The following is a 10,145-nucleotide window of genomic DNA, read 5'->3' as shown; positions in this document are numbered from 1 at the left end:
GAATTGAACTAGAAATCAACAATAGGAGGAATTTTGGAGCTATATAAACACATGATATTAAACAATATGCTCCTCAATAATCATTTGTTTAATAAAGAAATTAAGAAGAAAATTTACAAAATATCTTGAAACAAATGAAATTGGAAATAAAACATACCAAAATCCGTGGAATACATCAAAAGCAATACTAAGAGAGAAGTTTATAACCACAAATGCCTACACCAAAAAAAGTAGAAACACATCAAGTTAGTAACAGAATAATGCATCTTTAAGAACTAGAAAAGCAAGAGCAAACCAAACCCAAAATTAGTAGGAGAAATAATACAGATCAGAGCACAAATAAATAAAATCAACACACATAAAAAAAAAAAAGAGCAAGGAAATGAAAAGTTGGTTTTTTGAAAAGATAGAAAAAAATGTCAAACTTTTAGCCAGACTAACAAATAAAAAGAGAAGACCTAAATGAATAAAACTAGAGATGAAATATGAGACATTACAGCTGATACCAAAGTAATTCAAATGATCACCAGAGAATATTATGAGCAATTATATGCTGATAAATAAGAACCTACAAGAAATGGGCAAATTCCTAAACATATACAACCTTCCAAGATTTAGTCATGAAGAAATTCAAAACCTGAAAAGGCAAATAACAAGTAATTAGATGGAAGCAGTAATAAAAAGTCTCCCATTAAAGAATATCCTAGGATCTGAGGCTTCACTGTTTAATTCTATCAAACATTTAGAGAATAACTAATACCAATTTTGCTAGAACTATTCTACAAAATCAAGGAGGGAATACTTTCAAACTCATTCTATAAGACCAGTATTACCCTGATACTAAATCCAGACAAAAACATGTCAAAAGAAAACAAAGCTACAAGCCAATATCACTCATGAACATAGACACAAATATCCTTAATTAAATATTAGCAAACCAAATTCAACAACACATTACAAAGTTTATCTGTAATGATCAAATGAGATTCATCCCAGGAATGCAAGAATGGTTCACCATATACTAATAAATAAATATGAGACATCACATCAACAGAATGAAGTACAAATCTATTAATATATGATGATTTTAGTTAATGCCAAAAAGTTCATTTGATACAGTTCAACATCCTTTCCTGATAAAAATTCTTATAAAACTAGATATAGAAGGAACATACCTCGACACAATAAAAACCCACAGATAGTATATTGAATAGGGAAAAGCTGAGAGCCTTTTCTCTTAGATCTGGAACAAAACCAGCATGCCCACTTTTATCCAACACAGTAGTGGAAATTCTAGCCAGAGGAATTAAACAAGAGAAAGTAATGAAAAGCATCAAAATTGGAAAGAAAGAAGTGAAATTATCTTTATTTGCAGTGGTTATAATCTTATATTTGGAAAAATTTGAGCACCCCACCAAAATACTATTAGAACTGACAAATTCAATAAAGTTGCAAGATACAAAATTAACTTACAAAAATCTGTAGCATTTATATATGCCAACAGCAAACAATCTAGAAGAAAAAGAAAATAATCTCATATATAATAGCTATAAATAAAGTGAAACACATAGAAATAAACCTTCAATTGAAGAAGTGAAAGATCTTTATAATAAAAATCATAAAACATTGATTTAAAAAATTGGTGAGAACATAAAAACTGGATAGTGTAGGAAAAGCTGAGGCAGGAGCTCTTGGCTTGGCATAGCCTGTTGCAACCCATGGAGGAATATGTCACTGAGCCACCATGATGCCTGGGCACTTACAGGCAGGCTGTGGCTGAATGGTCACCAACCACTTTGACCAGTTGTGTGATGATGAAGTGGACCTCTTTGAGGTGCTGAAGTCAGGGGAGAATAAAAAATAAATGGCAGCAGGAGTGACAATGGGGGCCCTGGGGCCAAGAGCACAGCTCAGACCCTCCAACATGGCAGGCAAACAGCTGCGTAAAGAGTCCCAGAAAGACCGCAAGAAACCACTGCGCCCCAGCGTTGGCGTAGTTGACAAGAAAGAGACACAGGTGCTCATCGTGCGTAAGAAAGAAGGAATAAGATGAGTTGGAAGAAGACCTGATCAACAACTTCGGGTTGAAGGAAAAGTAATTAATAGAAGACCAGAAAGACAATCACCTCTAGAATAAAGATTTGAAAAGCCACTTGAAGAAAAGGGTGGACGCAAATTTTCAGTTTATTGACTGTCGACGCTGTGGTGGTCTTGGAAGAGGTCGAGGGTGCTGCGGACATAGAATGGGCTGAGGAGATGGATTTGATTCCCATGGCAAATGTGAATTTTATAGGCATAGCTGAAGTGATAGATCTGTCCTGAAACATGAGGACAAACGTGGAGGCAGTAGACCTCACTACTGGGGAACTGTGAAAGATGAATTAACTGATTTGGATTGATCAAATGTGACTGAGGAAACATCTGTAGTTGAATACCATCCAGTGGCAGACACTGAAAATAAGGAGAGTGAAGTTGAAGAGGTACAGAAAGAGGGTCCTAAAGAGATGATTCTCGATGAGTGGAAGACTATTCAAAATAAGGAGTGGTCAAAGTGGAATTTAATATCTGAAAACCAAATGAAGCTGCTGAAGGGCAGCGGAAGATGAAAGTTGTTTTTCATAAATCAAAGAGTGAAGAGGCTCATGCTGCAGATTCTGTTATGGACCGTCTTTTCCAGAAGCCAGAAAAATGATGTAATGTCTCAGTTGAAGGTTAATTTTGGAGAACTTGGCTGTCCAGAACCTGATGGTGAGGGAGGATGAGGTACACATGGGTGTGGCAGACGTCTGAACTGCGGCAGCAGGACCGACAAGTGAAGTGGTTCTGCTCCTGGATGACCCAGAGACATTTCCAGCTCTGGCATAACTGGATACCACAAGACAACCCCGGTTTCTCTGTGAACCTTTATGTTCAAAGCTTTTGCATGCTTAAGGATTCCAAATGACTAAGAAATTTTTTTTAAAAGACTGTCATTCATACCATTCACACCTAAAGACTGAATTTTATCAGTTGTTAAAATGAACTTTTCTTGCTACACAAAAGAAACAAATATGGCAGGCAATTTTGTATTTAGAAATATATTGGTAGCAGGGATGTTTTTATAATTTTCAGAGATGACGCATTCTTCATGAATACTTTTTTATTGCTGCTTGCATATATGCATTTCTAAATTTGAAATATAGATGTGAACAGTGTGTATCAGTTTAAAGCTTTCACTTCATTTGTGTTTTTTAATTAAGGATTTAGATGTTCCCCCCAATTACAAACTGGTTTTAAATCTTGGACATATCTCGGTTTTAATACCTACTTTGCATTTTCACACATGGTCAACTGGGACATATTAAACTTTCACTTGTCAAATTTTATCTTGTGTGAAAAACTATGTGTATTTTAATTTAGTTTTAGTATTTTCATTTTGGGAAAAATCTTTTTTCACTTCCCATGATAGCTGTAGTATATATATATATGATAAATCTTTATATACAGAAATATCAGTACTTGAACAAATGTAAAGCACATTGGTTTATTAACCTTTGCTGCTTGCATGGTTCATTAGGTTCAAATTATAACTGATTTACAATTTCAATAGTTTACTTTTTTCCCATTTTAAAAACCAAGTTAGGCACCTTATTGGTGAAAGTTGTTTAAGCTACTTATTGATAAACACATCCTGTCAAGTCAAGTAGTTTTGTAGTTATGGTTTTTTGCCCCCTCACACTGGGTTGGTGAAATAAGTTGATTTGGCTAATGTGTAATAAACTGTTATGTAAAATCAGTGTCTTGCCATTTGGTATGATTTCTGTGTGTTAAAGGACCTGAAATCAAAACGGTACATGTGTAACTGACAACTCTGTAACCCTTCCTTGTTCTAAAACGACCCAACGGGCACTGGTTAGTATGGCGAGATGGGATAGTATTTTAATTTCTGGAATTTGGAAAACCGACATCTTTACTTTATAAGGTTGGAACAGCAGCACCATCCATGAAATATAAACCAAAAATATAAACCAAAAATCTTTGCTCTTTCTGAATTTCCTAGATCGCTATTATTTAAAGTTGATGAGTATTTAATCCACAGAAAGTGATAATTATCTTTTCCCTGTTCCTCTATTAGAAAATTAAGTTAATAATGGATTCCTTCAATGGGAGCATCACCACTTACTAAAACACACATAGAGAGAATGATGAATAAAACAGGTTTCCTAGGATTTTCTTTTATTCTTTTGCCATATTTATTGATAAACGGGGAAGGAATTTTTAAATAAGTTTTAAGAATCTTTTATCACTTCATTTTCAGTAATCTTCCAGTAAACTGGCAATGTTCAGTTTAAAAAATATTGGAGATCTTCAATGTTAAATATGTCTATTTAGTCAATTGATCCTCACACATGCTTCTAAAAGAGAAATTGTTTGTACAAGAGTTATTCATTTGGATTGAAATTATTTATCTATTACCTACTATTCTGACATTTTAGGAAGGAGGTAATTATTTTTTAATTATGGATAAACTTGTGCTGGTGTTTTGGATCTTATGATGCTGAGCATGTTCTGCACTGGTGCTAATGTCTAATACAATTTTATAATACAAGCATACCTGCCACCCAGAGGCAAGCATTAATTTAGTCCACATGGCCTATTAAGCTCTCTTGAGATTGCAACATATGCACTCCTAAATCAGTGAGTTTAGACTTTTTAAGTATCTAACTCATTTCTGAATATGTATCATGCTAATAAACCTCTTGATTTCCAGCAACATACTATAGAAAATACCTGCTATTAAAAACATTTCACAAGTTAAAAAAAGGACACAAATGGAAAGATATTCAATATTCATATACTGGTAGAATAATAATTATTAAAATGTCCATACTACCCAAAGTAATCTGTAGATTCAATGCAATCTCTCTCAAAATACCAATGACATCCTTCAGAGAAATAGAAAATGCAATTCTAAAATTTATATGAAACCACAAAAGAGCCAGAATACTGAAAGACATGCTGAGCATAAACAACAAAACTGGAAGAATCACATTACTTCAAATAATACTACAAAGCTATAATAACCAAAACAGCATGGTGCTGGCATAAAAACACACAGACAAAAAGAACAGAATAAATCACCCAGAAATAAATCCATGCATTTATCGTCAACTCATTTTTGACAAAGGGGCAAAGAACAAACATTGAGGAAAGGACAGTCTCTTCAAGAAATGTTACTAGGAAAACTGGATATCCCTATGCAGAAGGGTAAAATTAGAACCCAATCCCTGACCATTTACATAATCAAATAAAAATGTCTTTAAAACTTAATCTAATACCTGAAGCTATGAAGCTACTAGAAGAAAACACTGACAAAACACACTAGGATATTGTTCTGGGCAAAGATTTTCAGAATAAATCCTCAAAAGCTCAGGTAGCCAAAGCAAAAATGGACATATGAGATCACATAAAGCTAAAAATCTTCTGTCCGGTAAACAACAAACAAAATGAAAAGCCAATTCACAGAATTGGAGAAAGTATTTGCAAACTACCCACTAACAAAGGATTAATGACCAGAATATATAAGGAATTCAAACAACTATATAGGAAAAACAATAATAATATAATTAAAAATGAGCAAAAATCTGAATAGACATTTCTCAAAAGAAGTGGCCAACAGGTATACAAAATAATGTTCAATATCCCTAATCATCAGAGAGGGGAAAAAAAAAAAAAAAAAAACTACAGAGTTGTTATCTGATCCCAGATAAAATGGCTTTTGTCTAAAAGACAGCAATAATGAATACTGGTGAGAATGTGGAGAAAAGGGAACCCTTGTACACTGTTGGTGGGAATGTAAATTAGTACAATCACTATGGGATAGTATGGGGGTTCCTCAGAAAAACCTGAAAATATAACTACCATATGATCCAGGAATTCCACTGCTGCATATGTATCCGAAAGAAAAAAATCAGTATATCAAAAGGATATATGTACTCCCATGTTCATTGCAGCATTTTTCACAATAGCCAGCTATGCAGTCAACCTAAGTGTCCATCAAAAGATGAATGGGAAAAAAAAATGTGCACTTATACACAAAGGAATATTATTCAGCTATAAAAAAATGAAATTCTGTCATTTGCAATAATATGGATAGAACTGGAGGACATTATGTTAAGTGAAATAAGCCAGGCACAGAAAGACAATTATCACCTGTTCTCACTCATACATGGGAGCTAAACCAAAACTAAAAATTGAACTGAAAGAGCTAGTGAGTAGAATGATGTTTACCAGAGGCTGAGAAGGGTTAGTGGGGAGGGGAGAATAAAATAAAGATGGTTAATGGGTATAAAAATACAGTTAGATAGAATAAGATCTAGTATTCAGTAGTATGATAGGGTGGCCATAGTTAATCACTTGTTATATTTTAAAACAACTAAATAGAATTGGAGTGTTCATAACCCAAAGGAATGATAAATGTTTAAGGTAATGGATTTCCCAATTACCCTGATTTGATCATTACACATTGTATGACTGTATCAAAATATCATATATACCTCATATATATTTATAATTATTATGAGCCCATAATAATAAAAAATATATTTTTTAAAAGTCCTAATTAAAGGAAAGCCTCTTACTATCTTTGAGAAATCCAGACTCCTCCTTGCTCTAATCGCATGTGTAGATAGTTCAATTTAGATGCATCTCTTGGATCATTTTTATCTAGCCTTAATCTTTACATTTTAAATTTGAAATACAACTGGAGTACCAGATGTTGGTGAGCTAGAGACCAAGCTGCTGGAATATCTGAAGGTGGCTGGTCAGAGGCCATTCCCTTAGGACCTAGGTTACCTATATTACTCACTTTAGGAAGGCATTCCTTTAAGTGCAACTAAAGTGTGAGCGTTCTTGCAAAACCAAAGTGTGAGCATATCCCATGAAGCATGAGAGTACCCCGCAAAGTGCAAGCATACATCATGAAGTGTGAGCATACTCCACAAATGGGTACTCCATGGAGCCAGATGGGCAGGCTTCCTGAAGGAAATAGTGTCTGAGACACTATCCTAAAAATGAGAGATCTTGGATCTAAAAGGGCTTACCCATGTTAACTTAAAAATCACAAGAATTATAAACTTAGAAAAGGAGACTTTATTTCTTGTAAAGAGTTACAGCTTGCAGTGTGGCTAGCCTGACAGTCTAGGAAGTGCAGCTTCCAGCAGAGGCCTGGAAATAGGCACTTTGAAAAAGGAAGGGTTAGGGAAGGGATTTAGGCTAAATGGGCTAGCCAAGTATACATACTCAACTGATTATAGGACGAGATGTGTCCTGACACGTGAGTATTGAACAAACATGCATATGATATATGACCTATGTTCATTTGGGGGCAGGGGCTTAACATTTAAATGTATTACAATTAGGCCCTATACAAAAAAATACATGTAAAAATGTCATTTCAGGACATGAATCCACTCAAGTGCTCAACCTCTGTAAACTGGCCCGAACCAGCCCCATAGTGAGTGGTCTTCTTATCAGGAGAGAGTTACTGAAATCAGTCTCTTGTCCAACCAAAACTGTAGTTACAGCTAATGGAACAGGGAAGGGGAGCATCTGTTAGTCAGCATTTAATAGTTGGTGAGCTACAACTGTTTCGCCATTGTTTATCCCAGGACCAGTCCTCATTTAGTTGCTAGGAAAAAAGAAAAACCTTGTGGCAATGAGAGCATAGTTTATTCTTTAAGTGTCAGGGTGTGTGACTTAACCCTTGCCTGGCATGACCTTAGGTCTTCTTTATAGTTTGGTATTTTATTGCCATAAAGAGTCCATTTCTGTCAGTCTTAGGAGCTCTATTTTAATATTAATGCCGGTCAGTTGTTATGTCTAAACTGCAAAAGGGAGGGAGGATAATGAGGCATGCCTGAGCTCCTATTCTGTCATGGGTGGAAACTCAGTTTTTAAGGTTTATCTGAGGTCTCCATGGTCAGGAGAGGGGCTATTCGCTTGGTGTGGGGGCTTGGGTTTGCCTTTTTATTTTATACCAAAGTCCTTCCCAGCACAGCCAGGAATATAACTGAGCTCAAAGGGCTCTTGTGAGCACTAACGCCTTGGGCCAGATAGTGTTGGGAAGAAGCACAGAGATCACTTCAGATTCCATCCTCATCACCAAGACCATGAGATTTGCATAGGAAAAAAGGGAGAGCCTTATTTTCTATAAGAAAATAGTCTCCAGATTAGGGAGGCACAGCCTTCAATACAAGTAAAATCGTGCTCTGAAGAACAAAGGGAGGAACTGGCTTAAACGGGGAAAGTTCTCACCTAGTTTCTCAAGCAGATCTGTTTATGCAAATGAAAATTTCAAACTTGTTCAGTTCTGATTGGTCAAAATAGTTGAGCCCTAATTGGGTAGTCTCTATGCCCCATATCAGAAGTCTCTGTCAGATGTTTCTTTCAAACAGACAGTGGTGTGAGGGAGGGATATGGTCCCGGACACAGTTAATCTTGGCATTGACAATAGAAACTGCTTTGACTTGATTGTAGACAGGGAGGTCCTGTGACACTTCTACTTCTACATCTTCCTGATAATGAAGAGTATGTGAATGCTCCCTCATCCAGCCATGGCCACCTGGTTCTGTTTTCATTTTGAGCACCTCAGTTAGCCATGGATAATTCATTCTGTCTGTCAGCCCAGGGCACACTTTAACAAGTTAAAGAGTTTTGTGAATTTTAATCCTGGTTCTTGTGACTGTTGACTATGCAACATGTGAGTAAGTGAGAAGATCATTTAGAAAGAAGCCCATGAGGAAATTCACATGGCTAAGGGCAAAATGTGTATTATCCAAGAGATTTCCCAGAGTGTTACACCCTTGATTGAATGCAAGGAGGTTCTTAGATGAAACTGAAAGTCACTGAATAATAGGGACTATAAAGATTATACCTTTAATACTTTATGTTAATACATTCTTCAGAGTACTCTGATCTTAATCACTTTGCATTCATTTAGGTTTCTTCTGTTCTAGCATCCCCTTCTGACTGTTTGGACTGATGACAGTATCTCTGAAGTTTCATTAAGAGGGACCCAATGTCAGCCACTACAGAGTTCCAGGATTGACAAACTTTTTTGTAAATGTCAAATAGAATTTTTTTAGGACATAATATCCCTTTGGATCTACTCACCTCAGTCATTGAGTAAAAGCAGACATTGTCAACATGGGTGTGGCTGTGTTTCAATAAAATTTATTTACAATAAAACAAAAAGCAAAAAGCACAGACATTAAGCTACATCCAGCCCAGGGGCTACAATTTATTCTCCCCTGGTTTAGATAACCAACAAGTAATAAGAATAACAATGTTTTATGAGTGGTATGTGCTTGCAACTGATCCAAGTTTATATTTCAGCATAGAAAAATCCTCTGAGGTAGGAACAACTATTATACCTTTTCTCATTTCACAGGTGAGGAAACTGAGTCATAGATAAATTAATTCGCTTCGGCTGAGGTCCCTCAGAAAGAGGCAGAATTGGCTTCTGGACATGGGTAGCCTGACTCCAGGGCCCGTGTTCAAACCAGGGTTCTGAAGAACTTCACTATGTACGTGTCATTAAGTAATTTTTAGAGTGAAGTAATTTAAAACTGGTAAAATGTAGCACTAATTAGCTGCCTTCGATTACTTCAAATGGAAACTTTAAAATATGTTGATTTGTACATTGTCAGTCACAGAAATTTAATTTTTTAAAGTGTCTACCCCCACGCTCCCCATTCCTCGAAAAATATTCGACGTGTTAACTCTGAATGCGTTCTCCAGCAGCTATTACAATACATCAATAAATAAAATTTAATCTTCCTGTGGGGTATTTTATTTCACTTTTTTTAATCAAAAGAAGTTTTCAAGGAAATGAGTAATACAACTATTAACCTTCTTTTTTTCTGCTCGAAAGCCAACAAATTCATTATTTAAAATGAGAGCAAATAGAGCATTTCAGTGAGTAGAGTATTCTCCTAGGAATACTCCTTGCTTAAAAGACATCAGAAGTTTTCAAATTGAGGTAGGGAAGATCATGTCACATTCACAAATAATATTGTGCCGGAAGAGTCAGGTTACTTAGCAAATACAGGTCTGTTTGGTGTCACTGAGTAGTTTCCTTTGTCAATAATGACTTGAGGAAAGCA

At 35.7% G+C, this 10,145-nt stretch overlaps 1 pseudogene; it reads left to right on the top strand.

The window, feature by feature from the left end:
- Positions 1–1,747: 1,747 nt before the first annotated feature.
- LOC104656877 lies at positions 1,748–2,865 on the top strand (annotated as a pseudogene).
- The last annotated feature ends 7,280 nt before the right edge of the window (positions 2,866–10,145 follow it).

Source organism: Rhinopithecus roxellana, chromosome 12 (genome assembly GCF_007565055.1).
Source record: "Rhinopithecus roxellana isolate Shanxi Qingling chromosome 12, ASM756505v1, whole genome shotgun sequence".
NCBI lineage: Eukaryota > Metazoa > Chordata > Mammalia > Primates > Cercopithecidae > Rhinopithecus > Rhinopithecus roxellana.
This window is presented reverse-complemented; position numbering and strand designations above follow the sequence as displayed.